The following is a 14,732-nucleotide window of genomic DNA, read 5'->3' as shown; positions in this document are numbered from 1 at the left end:
TCTCCTTGACAGCCTGATACGACACGACGTTGAGTTTTTCCTTTACTAATTTATACTGCAATAACCGAGTGAGTGTATTTCTAGGCAAGCGTAGAAATTTGAAAGAAGACAGTTATTAATAGATCTCAAGGCTACACAATTCGCACGTAGCTCATATGAAGTATTTTTGTCTCCTGCTATTTTCTGCACGTTTATGTTTTCTCGCTGCAAATGTAAAGTAGATGTACCTACGTGTAGAAATGTAGTATACCTATGTGTTTTTTTTATTTAGGTTACGTAATTTGTTTTCTCCGAGCAAGTATTTACTAGAATTGTATTTATCGTCAACAATTTACAAAGAAGGTTCCATTTATACGAGTAAAACAGCTTTTTCTTAAGCGTCTTCCGCGTGACTCGAGTTCTACTTTACCGTTGGGAACATCGAGGGTATTCTATTTATAAAACAACTTCGTGGTCAGATAAATACGAAGTTCTCTTTATTCCCTCTTGACTCTTGACTGATTGAAAAAAGCAGTTCAATACGACTTTGACCCACATTTGCCATGTCTTCTTTTAACGTTTGTCAATAGAAAAAAATTATAATATATGTGTGGTTCTAGGAAACCACGATGCAAGTGAAACTTTTTTCGGATTGTAGGCATTTGACTGAAATTTAACGGTATTTAAAGAGTGGAATGAAAATAACAAAAACATAATAAATAAATAATAAATTAAGTATTTTTATTACTTTCAATTTGTTATACAAAGAGAGTAACTAATAAGAGCAGGTGTAAGTACCAAGTAGGTTGAATCCACCGCTTGCAGCTTCTGACCAACTTTATTTTATTTTATTTTATTTTATTTGTTTGGAAAGCAAACAGAAATAAGTGAGCAGGAGATGAGTTTACAAATACACGTTAAGGACATCTTCATGAACTTCGACTCTATATCCATTTTCTTTGCAATAATTAGGTATCAACATTAAATATATATAAAATTAACACATCTTGTAGTCTATTCGTTTCGATGAGTCAAATTCTTTAAGGGATTGGACAAAATATAATTGGCAAATATATAAAGGATGACTCACGCTAGACCGGGCCGGGGCCGGGCCGGGCCGGAGCTTCAGGTGGCGCTTCGTTTTCTATGGAAATCACCACGTGATCACCGATCAGTCGTCGTAGAAAATTACATGTCGGACGTTAAACATTTTAGGCAATGACTGTTCATTTTATTAAAAAAAAAATTGAGCTTGTTTTCTAAAAATCTGACTAACCAAAACGCTGCACACAATCATAAAAGTCGAGCTAAAATAGACAACACAAACAAAGAAACAATTACATACTAGGTTATTTTTAAAATAAACCCGCACATACAATATGTATATACAATATGTATTTTAAACATATCTATACATATATAACCAGAACACTTCCGAGTTCAGGAAGTAGTTGTGCTATCGTAATATCAATGTTGTTATTATAGGATCGCGTCAAATGATGGATACAGTGTTCACAAACACGAAAACGCAATATCGCCAATATCAATCAGTTTCGCTGCCGGTCATTACCGTGATCCTCTACGATTGACTCTTTAACCAAGAATGCCATGATAATATTATTGATAAATGATGGTCGAGGAGAGCGATGTGCGCTTCTCAACTATTAGTTGATGACTTATGACAGCTAGGTATGACCTGAAAGAGATATCGTCACAGAAAATAATACTTGTACATAGTCTACCTGCCTGCAACACTGTGGTGTTTACGGAAATATAAATCATTCGCTATATTAATTAAGGAGATGTAATTCACTACGAATATCTACGAAAAATAAGTGAATGTGTTATTATTTATGCAACCATACTAAATCTAATGTAAGAAAGGTAATATGTGGGGGGAACACAAGCAAAATAACGCACGACGTGGGAAAAATATGCACTTTCATTAGACGACAACGACATATCAATACCATCGGATACCGGTATTTTTTGTATGGGAACGAAATCGGTATTTTTTCGTTCTTTGTTACTTATTTCAGTTATTTAATTTCTAATTGAGCAATCTAATAATGCAAAGTCGTTACCAAAAGAAACTTTTATAAAAAAAAGATAAACCGACTTCAAAAAGGATGAAATAAAATATTATCCTTTTTAGGGTTCCGTGTTTAAGTATATGCGTTACCAACTGATATGTTTGAAGACGGTGCCAAGCCAAATTTTAAACCATATATTCATAGGGATTTTGGTGCAATTCGATAAAGATGCGGCTATATAAGTATGTACGTTGGATTACCTAATGCAGCGTACTACGTAGGCGAACAACACGCGAACGCGAAGCGGCGCGGCACGGCGCCTTAATTAATCCTTTGATACCTATATAGAAGTGTCCTACGTGGGCGATCTCGTTGCGAACGCGAACGAATTGGGCCGGCCGCGCCGTGCCGCGTCGCTTCGCTTCGTGTTCGCGAGTGTTCGCCTATGTAAGACGCAGCGTTACACGACGACAATAAACGAACTTCCTGTACACCTCAGAACAGAACACACGGGTGAACCTTCTTGGCGTAGTTCGTACCATGCTTGTCGGCACGTTAGTGTAAATCTAATACGTTTTGTCGTCGTATTTTTTTAAAGAGCATTTCTTACTAATTCTTAAACAGTCATAGCACGCAAGTGTGGGATTGGGACTTAGTTATTTTCTGTCGCTTATCCAGAGGACTACATTTCAAAATATAAAACAATTCAAGGAACCTTCATGCTAAATTTCAGCTAAAGCGGTTCAGTTGTTTAGCCATGAAAAGGTAGGAAAGAGGCAGACATAATTGCTTTCCCGTTTATAACATTTGTACAGTTGTAATGGGATTTATAGACATAAAGCTGATTATTTTTGACTGGTATTGTTACTACTTGGAGTACTTGGCTTGGCACCGACTTCAAACATATCAGTTGGTAACGCATATACTTAAACACGGAACCCTAAAAAGGATAATATTTTATTTCATCCTTTTTGAAGTCGGTTTATCTTTTTTTTATAAAAGTTTTTATTTTTCCATTTTTAGTTTTAAGACATTGTTAAGAGCGTGACGCATGAATGAAAAACATAATCATGTTTATCTGTAAATTCGTAAACTTTATTAAATAATCAGAATTTTCCTCGAGTCCGTCTGGGAAATCATTCCTGTCAGTAAATCCATTCTCCGCCCCGCCACTGACCCAATCCCTCAAACCCCCCGATCACTCAACCTCACAGCACATCAACCCTGATCACTGAACCCCTCGACCCTAAACCACCAACCCTTCAACCGCCATTCCCCGACCCCTAACCCCAGACCCCTTAACTCCTAACCCTAACCCCCAATCCCTTAACTCCTAACCCCTCAGTCTCCGACTCATCAACTCACCTCCCCTCAACCCCCAACCTCAAACCCCCCAAACACTAATACCCTCTACCTTCACCTCTCAGTCTCTTTGGTTGTTTCCAACACTACCTACATCAAAAATCATAATACACATACGAGGGAAGTTATCAGTAGCCTTACCACAAGTTTGACATTGATATATTCGCTATCGTGTGCGTACCATACTGTTTATGCATCTCGCTCGTACTGGCGTATTAGTGTACAAAGTAAGTTACGAAGAATATTTAGTGCCAAACTGGTGGTTAGGCTACAGTTGCACTACATCAAATTGGTGGTAATGGTGAGGAAATGCTTGAGTTACTTTAGAAAACACCGAAATAACCATACACGTGCCTTTAAAAATTGAGGAGTTCCCTCAATTCCTCACGGATTCCATCATCAGATCAAAACCAAAAATATTACGAAAACACCTTGGAGAGGTAACTTCTTTCAAACAGAAAAATAATAACTCAAATCGGATCATGGGTGCCGGAGTAATCGCTGAAATCATTATCATCAAAACAATCATCATCATCAGCTCCACTTCATCAAATTGGTGGTTTTCTAGAAAAAATGATCAAGTTGCTTAAGAAAAGGACCAAATCACCATACATGTGCCTTTAAAAATTGAGGAGTTCCCTCAATTCCTCATGGATCCCATCATCAGAACAGCACCAGATTAATGTGGAACCACCTTGGAGGTAGTTCCTTTCAAACAAAAAAAGAATTGTTCAAGTCGGACCACGGGTCTCGGAGTAATCGCTGAACATCCTACATTAAAAAAACCATCATCACTATCTTCAAAACAATCATCATCATCAGGTCCACTTCATCAAATTGGTCGTTTTCGAGAGAATATGCTCAAGTTGCTTATGAAAACACCCAAATCACCATACATGTGCCTTTAAAAATTGAGGAGTTCCCTCAATTCCTCAGGGATTCCATCATCAGATCAGAACCAGATTAATATAGGACCAACTTGGAAGTAGCTCCTTTCGAACAAATAAAGAATTACTCAAATCGGACCACGGGTCTCGGAATAATCGGTGAACATACATAAAAAAAAAAAAAAAAATAGCCACATCTGAATACAGAACCTCCTCCTTCTATGAAATTGAAGTCGGTTAAAAACACAACTGAGTCCTACATTTGGAGTATAAAATAATGCGAAATATGTGATTATATCGAAGTTTTTGCAAAAAACCGGTTCCGATCATACTACCGATCGATCATACTATTTCACGGTTGTCAATTATCATTACCTATATAATAACTAATGAGGCCCATACCCGCCAGCGAGGCGCCCCAGTCATGCTCAGTGCGAATGAGATCTTCCCTCTTTCTTACATCGGGTTTTCTTTTGGCTCTCTAAGGTTGCCGCTTTGCTGTCAAAATTGCATGTTATCTATGTATATATATACAATATAATTTTTACCACAACAGCCTTTACCAGCAGGCTTGATTGTTCAAAAACTGATAAGAAATTTACATGTTATTTATTTACATGTGAGGCAAAGTAAAAATCAAATGCAAATTTTAGAACAGAATAGAATAGAATAGAAAACGTTTATTGTATAAATCTACATACAGCACCATACAAGTTTAAAAAGAAGATCTTATACACTAACACGTAAAAGTATTGAGCAAAAAAGATTAAATAAACATATATATACATAAAATCGAATAAATAGATAATAATTAAATTTAGGTATAAAATACAATAACTAATAATTATTTGTGAGTTAGTACTTGGTAGTTAGTTGTAAATAGGTTTTTAGAGAAGGCATCGATCGACGATTTAAACTAACAGAAAAATATCCGTTATGTTCAATATCACTCCGCAAATAAGTAAGACACCTATGGAATAATCTAGCTAAGATGCATGGAACGCGAGGAACATGGCAGTTGCAAGCTGAAAAGATATCGTTTAAATTTAAGTTTAAAAGTGAATAATGTTTTAGAGTTACGTATTTGAGGGGCTATGTTGTTCCAGCATTTCGTAGCAGAGTAGCGAAAACTGCACCGAAACGCTACTGAACTGCCGTGTCTCGGACAGATTAGTCGAATAGCATCTCTCATAGGGCGGGAGGAGTACGACAACTTGTTAAAAAGGTATGTGGGCTGTTGAAAATTTACTATACCGAAAAGTAAGGTCGCAAAATGCAACGATCGACGTGCTTGTGTTGAAAATGGTTTCAACATCTTACCAGTGTTAAGATAAGGGGTGACATGAGTACGTGGAGGTATGGGGAAACAGAAACGGGCACAAGCATTCTGGATGCGTTGAAGGAGTGCCTTTGAACGAGCCAGTAAACAACCGTTAATCACAGTATCGACATAGTTGAGTTTGGATAATATTAAGGTGTCGCATAATTTTATTCTAAGGTCGACACTGAGATTTTGACGAACCTGGTATAGTACTTTCAATCTATAGTAGCAATTTTTAGCGACATCGATCACATGTTGTTCAAAACGCAAGCGCTCGTCTAAGAGTAGGCCAAGGTTCCGGGCTGCAGAGACTCGCTCGAGGCGATCACTTCCGAGGATAACATTAATATCAAAGCTGGTTACTTTGTCAACTTGGCCTTTAGTGCCAAGCACTAGAAACTTTGACTTGTCGGGGTTAAGGACCAAGTCACACTGTCCAGACCATACGTCGATACGATCAAGATCCTGATTCAACAGCTCCAAAGCAGTTTGTGTCTCCCGGGGATGGAACGTTTTATAAATTTGTAGATCATCTGCATACATGTGATAGTGACAGTTCTTTATACAACTCGTAATGTCTGCCACGTACAAAATAAACAAAACGGGACCCAGAATCGATCCCTGAGGGACTCCGCAATTTATAGATGTATTTAAAGAGTAATCTGTTAGTCCAGAATAATTACGAAGCCCAACTTTCTGGGAACGACCAGAGAGATAGCTATCAAACCATTTTATGGTTCCGACGTCGAAACCATAGTAAGCATGTTTAGACAACAATAGCGAAATATTTATAGTGTCGAAGGCTCGGGAAAAGTCCAGGAGGACTAGGATTGATGCCTCTCCTTTATCCTGCGCTGTTAGTATGTCATCGATTACGTCCAGGAGTGCCGTGGCTGCGCTGCGCGCTTTCCGAAACCCAGACTGCTTGTTTGGTAATATATTTTTCACATCACCTATTCGAAAAGGGAACTTTTCTTCCCTGCTAGGAGGGATCAAAGTGGTACTTTTCTGTTCAAGGACATTTTGTTGCCAGTATGAAATATTGACACAAAGACATGAAATTAGTATGCATATAATCGATTACAATTTCTTTATAATCGATTACGTGCATACAATTTTTCTAACTTAAATAATATTTTGTTGTAATTGTAAACAATAAATGTAATTAACGTATTTTAAATTAATTAATATCATATTTAAATTAAATTAATTAATTAATTAGCGTAATATTTACAAAGAAACGTAAAAAAACTTTAGTGTAATAATTTAATTTTTTTTTGACATTTTAGGTCTCCTTAAACGCAGCCATACTTGTCTATGCAATTTAAAAAGTTTATATTTAAAAAAAAATGTATAAATATTTCACAAAGCATTATGCGGTGCTGTATTCTGTATAAATTTGTAAATACTTAGTTTAAATCAATAATAATAGGCCTTTTCATCTGTGTCAGATGTTTTAAGCAGCATCCCAGTAACGACACTAATAATAATAAATATAAGTGATCTCAGTCTTCATAGTGTTCTTCCGAAGATTTGGTTCAATGGGGTAAGAGCTAATTTGTTATCAGAAAAATCTACAAAAATAATGTACTTGATTTTCATTGTATCATTTTAGTTGTTTGCTGTGTCTTTGAAAATATATTTAGGTACATAATTATGAGCTGTAGGTACTTTTAATTTGTCAGTACAGTCACGTCTGAGAATACCGATACGGACAAAGTGCCAGAAGTATGTACCTATACTAAGGTCGGTATACATATTTTTGGCACTTTGTCCGTATCGATCTTAGCTTAAAATAATAATGTTTTGAAACCTAATATATGTATGTAATTTCCTCATAGTTGATGTAAAAAGCAGTATGTGTCACATGGTAGCAAAATTATTTTCACCTTGCACAGATAAAAAAGATATCTTAACTCAAAACGCAAAACTCTCTTGCGCACGGTTGCTTAAAGAAAATAATAAATTGCTTGGTCCAATAAATATGTCTTGAGTTAAAAACATCATGATTTTTTAAAGCAGAATAAAAATTATTTAGTTTTATCTTTACACATTTTTGAAGCTAAAGGTAGTGATTTGAGTTAAGATATTAATTATTCGCCGCAATAAAAAAACGTCTTAGCAAGAGATATTGCACGCTCTTAAAAAACGGTTTTAGCTTGAGTAACTCTTCATCAAACCAAAAATATTACCCAATTCCAAAGAAGAAGCACCAAAATTTTCCTTTGAGACTTTTAAGTTTTTAGGCAAGAGCGATTAATTCTTGATTTGATGTTTTCAACCTATAGTCAAGAGCCAAAGCTATTTCAAAGAAGAAGCACCAAAGTTTTACTTTGAGACTTTTAAGTTTTTAGGCAAGAGCGATTAACTCTTGGTTTGACATATACATTCTACAGTCGAGATATAAGAAGTTCAAATAAAAAAATACACGGTTTTACGCCAAGATTTAGTTAATTCTTGGCTTGATTTTAATAATTCTTGGTTTGATGCTTAAAAACTCTATTCGAAATTCAAGTAGCTCTTAAATCAAAACTTAACACGGGTTTACGTCAAGATTTATTAGATTCTTGGCTTCATATCCCAAATTCTTGATTTAATGTCTACAAGATCCATTCGAAAATCAACACGTTTAAATCGAATAATAACAAAGTTTTGCGTCAAGAGCTAATACATTCTTGGCTTGATTTTAACAACTTTTGGTTTGATGCTTATCAACTCCTTTTAAAATTCAAGAAGCTCTTAAATCAAAAATTAACACGGATTTACGTCAAGATTTATTACATTCTTGGCTTCATATCCCATATTCTTGATTTAATGTCTACAATCTCCACTCGAGAATCAACAAGTTAAAATCGAATAATAACAAAGTTTTGCGTCAAGAGTTAATACGTTCTTGGCTTGATTTTACTAATGCTTGGTTTGATATTCTTGAAACTACATTGATGATTCAAGATATTTAAATAAAAGAATAATACGCCATATAAAAAAGTCATATCTTAAACGGAATATTAAAAACTTTAGAGTTTCTTACACTTTTCGTGGTGTTGCCACTGCACAAAAAATGTCTTTAAATTGGTAATTGTGATTATCCGTTTAGTTTGTATAGTTTGTTAAAGGACTGTCTCATTTCAAACATAGACAGAGAGAATCATACTATCTTTGTCTTACACCAGTACAAGCACCGAAAGAAAAGGATGAGTATAGATTTTAGGGTTCCGTACCGAAAGGGTAAAAACGGGACCCTATTACTAAGACTTCGCTGTCCGTCCGTCTGTCCGTTCGTCCGTCCGTCTGTCACCAGGCTGTATCTCGTGATCTGTGATAGCTAGACAGCTGAAATTTTCACAGATGATGTACCTATTTCTGTTGCCGCTATAACAACAAATACTAAAAACAAAATAAAATAAATATTTCTTTCCAATCTCGAGGTTCTCGTCCAATCACCGAAGTTAAGCAACGTCGGGCGAGGTCAGTATTTGGATGGGTAACCGTTTTTATAGATAATGGTACGGAACCCTTCGTGTGCGAGTACGACTCGCACATGGCCGCTTTTTTTGTTTTTATTTACTGACAATTTGGTTTGATCAACTAATTTGTGTTTGCCAGACTATAATATATATAGTTTGGTCAAGCCAGGCAGTCTCATTTCAAGCATATAGACAGAGAGAATCATACTGTCTTTGTCTTACGCTAGTACTAGCACCCTAAAGAAGGGGATCAGTATAGTTTTCATTGTTCTTACATACTGACAGTGACAAGTTGCGTTTGAGTGGTTTGACAACGCGCGTTAAAAAGCGCTTTAATCCGTCCGCACGCTAAATTCGATTTAACGACCAGCGCTTAAAGTCGAAATCCAACAACGCTTAATAAAAAGCGCCACCGCCATCGTGTGTTTTTTTTTTTTTTTTAATAACCTGTAGTATCCCACTGCTGGGCAAAATCTAAGGGAGAGGTTAGATTTCCATGACTCCCGTTGTTGAGCTGTTTCCGGCCAGTTATTAGTGAAGGTGTCTAAGTCGTCCCGCCATCTCCGCCTGGGCCTGCCACGTCCGCGCTTCTTTTGCGGCATCCACTTGGTGGCTATACTAGCCCACCTATCCGGATGCATGCGGCAGACGTGACCTGCCCAGTCCCACTTCAGCCTAGCGGTCTTCTCCCCTACGTCAGCTATGCCTGTTCTGGAGAGCAGTGTAGTGTTTCGGATGCGATCCATCCTTGTGACACCTAGAATGCTGCGCTCCATTGCTCTCTGGCAAACCTTCAATTCAATTCATCGTGTGAATACTAGTTAATAATCTGTGGTGTGAATCACATTCAACACACATTACACACACACACACATGTATCCATTTGTGTCATTTAAAGCCTTAAAATTCCCGGGAACCGGGAAATAAAATTTGTAAATTGGCAACACTCAACTTTCAGTTCCCTATCGTTATTTTTTTCTCCAATCTATCTCCAATCTCTTCCGGAACATATTCAACGCTTGCGCCGCTTACCGTTTATGTGTTTATGGATATCACGAATATCACGATATTAGTTTATTATTATTTGTGTGTGATCTGCTGCTGTACGTGGCCACAGGGGACTCAAGTTTATTATAAGAGAAATAATGGAAGAAACGAGCGTGTTACTTCATTCGTGGGGCATGCCACCCGAAGTGGTGAAAATTTTTCTTGGTAAGTACCTAGTCAGTTATTCAAGTAATTATAAATTCATTTACGTGTAGTGGTAAGTAAGTATTATTATAATTATATCTAAATGTCACCCGATCTGTTTGGACGAAAGATTTAGGTTGTGCCTATCAATGGCGTGGGCGGCGTGGATATTTCCGTGGTAAAGCCTAAGCAAAGATAGATTACCTATGTTTTTCTTTAATCTTGTGTGTCTTGTTGTCCTATTTTGTAAATATTGGACAAGCCGGCCCCCCTTTGGTATAGTCTGACCCATATTTCTTTCCAATCTCGAGGTTCTCGTCCAATCACCGAAGTTAATAATAATAATAAATAAAAGAATTTTATTTCGGACATAAATCCATAGTTGTTAGTTACATATTATAGGTACATTAACTTATAAAAATGCACTCTCTCTAATCGAAACATTGAGTGCCATAACAGATGAAGGTATGCGGTTCCCTTTACCTTTTCGTGTAATATTATTAGGTACATTATTAATATAACATCAGGTATTATAATTCTGAAAGAGTTTAAAGTTTGTATTGTAAGATGTATGATGTAAAGCTGTATGATGTACGAATGTATTGCCACATATCAGCTCCTTTAATATTAATAGTTTTCTCCAAATTCTAATTCTATATTTTGTTAATAGATAAAAGGATTCCGGTACAAATAAGCTTATTGGCGTACTTAATCCCTCCAAAAGGCAGACTTTCCAGAACTGTCAAATACTCATCAAGGCATCATCGTACAAACAGACGTAAGTTGCCTACTTATGTGTATTATGTTATGAGACTTATGAGGCTATGAGTGAACGTGAGTGAACAATATTTCAATAAATCGCAGGCAAAAGCTTCCTTAGGGCCAATTGCGTGTGCCAGGATTAAGGGCCCCCGGCAAGCTCGGTTCTCCATACAAACGTAGTTCCGCTCTCATTTTAAAACGATAAGCTAATTTGCTCTGAAACTTTGTACTTACAATAGGATAAACTAATTTCAGACCTCATGTCATTGTATGTGCAAAGTTTCATTACAATCCAACACGTAACCTCTTCTCTACTGTATTCTTTGTATTGTTTCCTGTAATGAGGTGTACAATAAAGCGTATTTGTATTGTATTGTATTTTCAAAATGAGAACGGAACTCCGTTTATATGGGAAGGTGAAATTCGGCCGAGCTTGCCGGAGACTCTTAAGCCAACTAATTTGGGATTAGCCGGTTAAACCTGAAGTGGCTGGAGTTACCATGGTTTCTAGTATAATTTGACACTGGGTTTAACCGGTTAGCCCGGGTTAGTGGGATGGTGCAAGTGACGCTCATAATGCGTTTGTTTCTATTTATGCGTATTAATCCTTGAATGGGAGTTTTCAGAAAATAGTGTACCCTTATAGGCTACCTATTTGAGTACTTTTTTATGTGGTATGTTATAGAAAGACCTCTCAATAATAGAAATATCAGTGAAAAAATTACTTCAATATCATATCATGGGAATTGTATTACTGGTAATTTGAACTTCATAGCAAACTTGTTATTCAAACGAATTGTTTAACTAATAATTCTTACTATCGCCGCTACTGTACATCGTCTGCTTAGCATATCACTTATAATGGTTATTTGATTTCAGACCGCCGGAGATATCGACAAGAAGATACAAGAACAGAAATCTAAGAACTTGGCGCGGAATCTGTCAGTGCAGCCGTACATCTTACTACAAGGCAGCTTACATAATTTCACCTGTTTGTAAATGGTCATTGATGACATAAAGTATGTATTCGATTGCGCAAGCAAAGCATTTGATCTACTATTTAAAATGTATCATGTATTTTATGTGCGATACCCAAATGCAAGGGCATGCGATAAAATCGTTACGCTTACGACGCGTCACTGCGATTCCGTACCCTCACCGTTTTTTAAGCAGCGGTGTGGTCGAACCTTTAGGTGATTACTGATTAAGTATTTAAATTAAGTATTTGAGCCCTGAGAGACGTTTATGGTTACTTTGTAAGTTTAATTTTATGTTGTGAATTTTTAAACTGCAATAAGTACAAACTTAATGAGGCAAAATAAATGTTTATTCATGAGACTTTTTATAAATAAATACATTGTACATTTCATTGTATAAATACATAGTTGTATTAGATGATTAAGTATATGACCTAATATGGCAGGTGCCTAACATCTATACATAGTTAAGTATACGTACAGTAAATTACTTTAAATTAAATATGACACTTTGTAGTTTTAAAATTAGGGGTTTCTCCACAGAGCGAGCAACCTCGCGAGGAAATTGCCGCGCGAAGCAAACGACCCATCCTCGCGCGGCAGTTTGCTCGCTAAAATGGCGTCACTCTGTCAGCTGTTTATGGTTAAGGTCGACTGGGACAAATGCGTCAGTTGAGGTAAGTGAGTCTTTTTAGAATTACAAGAAGATGGATAGGGTTCGACGAAATTTTACCAAGGCGACAATTAGGCCATTTCAGGCACCGATGAAAGACCGCTTTTAGTATAATTAATTTTCTTTACACTTAAATAACATTTTCTTGTAATGGTAAAAAGACGCATTTACCTCAACTGGCGCAATTATTCCGGTTCATCTGAAATAGGTACTTACTTGAATATACTTACCCCCTTATAAACGTCTCTCATGCCTCAATTAGTTAATTTATGTTTTGTCCTTATCTCTCACTTCGACAGTTGTCTTTATTAAAACGACACAAAGCATAAATTAAGTAATTGAGACCTGAGAGACTTATGAATGAGGGGGTTACTTTAGAAATTTAATTTTATGTTGTGAATTTTTAAATTGCAATAGGTACAACCTTGATAGAGGCAAAATAATATTATGACTTTTAATAAATAAATACATGTTAATTATTTTGGATATTATTTATTAGGGTTACCCACTTTTCCTACATAAAATAATAAAAAAGTAGGTAGAGGTTGTGTACGTTAACATTATAATCTGGGTTTTTTGTTTGTCCTTGTGTGCCCTTGAGTCATGTTAACGTAGACAAGATTTTTGATGTAAAGGATTATTTTTTATAAACCAACATGACTATTGTAATTCGTTGAAGATGTAATGTTTGTTGTTTTTTTGAATACAAAGAGATGTAACCACTTTTTGCGTTGTAATAAGGTCCAAAAGTGGATACATCTCTTTGTAGTCTACTGTTTCTATGTTTTAGAGCGAGATACTAATATTGCTTACGTCAATTCAGAAGTTACTTGAAATAAATGTTTATAATTAATTAAATCACATATTGTCTTAATCAAGGATAATTATTTTATGTAAAAGCTTGAATATTTTTATCAAGATGTTTTACTGATAAACAAAACAGTATTGTATCGAAATACGCCATATGGACTACCAATGATCAATGCCAATGCAATGATGTAATAATGACAACCACTAGGTTGTCATTATTACAGTTTTATGGTTGATTTGCCTAAACCATGTACTTGCATTAAATTCCAGTTTATTATATAAACATGTGTTCCTATTATTTGAAGGAAAACGGACATTATATGCCTAAATAACAAACAAGCGTACTTATGATGTATTTATTAAAACTAATCATAAAACAATGGCCTATTTCGAACAAAGCTGTTTTGTTTATCAGTTAAACATATCTTAATTAAAATATTCAAGCTTTTACATAAAATAATATTAATATCTTTGATGAAGAGGACAACTTTTGATTTAAAACATTCTAATTATTAACCTCAAGTAACTTTTGAATTGTCATAAGCAACAGTAGTATCTCGCTTCAAAATATGGAAAAGTTTAGAACTACAAACATTACATCTTCAACGAATCACGAAAATCATCTTGGTTTAAGAAAATTAATTCTTTATTCAAAACATACTAAACTTTGCGCTAAGAAATTTTTACTCTAGATATAAATAATATCATATTTTACATTGAGTAACGTACTCTTGAACCAATGCTTTTTCTTGTTTTCATGGAGAAATATAATTCTCAATTCAATTATGAGTATCTAACCCCAAGAAACAAAGTTTCTTGGCACAAGTTCTTTAAGTATTGCCCTGAGACACTTAAGATTCAATTCAGAAAATACTATGATTTGACTTAAGTTACCGGTTTCATACGCTAAGAAATTTCGGCTCTTGGTGTGAAAAAATAAAAAAATTACATTGAGTAACATACTCTTAAGCCAATGCGTTTTCTTGTTTTCGTGGAGAAATGCAATTCTCGATTGAAATTATGAGTCTATACCCCAAGAAACAAAGTTTCTTGACACAAGTTCTTTAAGTATTGCACTAAGACACTTAGGTTCAATTCGAAAAATACAATACATAAAACAAAACGCAAACGCTCTTGGTGGGAATATTGAGCTTTTTAAAAAAAAACTTTTTATAGCTCGGATAAAGTATTGATTTTTTTACCTTAAATAATAAAATTTGAAACCTTTTATATCTTGACGCAAGAATTTTATTGTTTCCTTATATAGGAA

The 14,732-nt window shown here is 35.5% G+C and overlaps 1 protein-coding gene and 1 long non-coding RNA gene across 2 annotated transcripts in view; one reads left to right on the top strand and one right to left on the bottom strand.

The window, feature by feature from the left end:
• Nucleotides 1-14,732, bottom strand: part of LOC134741887 (ATP-binding cassette subfamily G member 4-like) — a 174,246-nt gene that overhangs the window by 32,582 nt on the left and 126,932 nt on the right. The window lies entirely within an intron of this gene.
• Nucleotides 10,070-13,125, top strand: LOC134742022 (uncharacterized). The gene is made up of 3 exons (XR_010127919.1): nucleotides 10,070-10,261; nucleotides 10,911-11,018; nucleotides 11,882-13,125. It is a non-coding gene; the product is annotated as an uncharacterized LOC134742022 (long non-coding RNA).

This window comes from Cydia strobilella, chromosome 1 (assembly GCF_947568885.1).
Source record: "Cydia strobilella chromosome 1, ilCydStro3.1, whole genome shotgun sequence".
NCBI classification, from domain to species: Eukaryota; Metazoa; Arthropoda; class Insecta; order Lepidoptera; family Tortricidae; genus Cydia; species Cydia strobilella.
The sequence above is the reverse complement of the archived record's forward strand: the minus strand, read 5'-3'. Positions and strand labels throughout refer to the sequence as shown.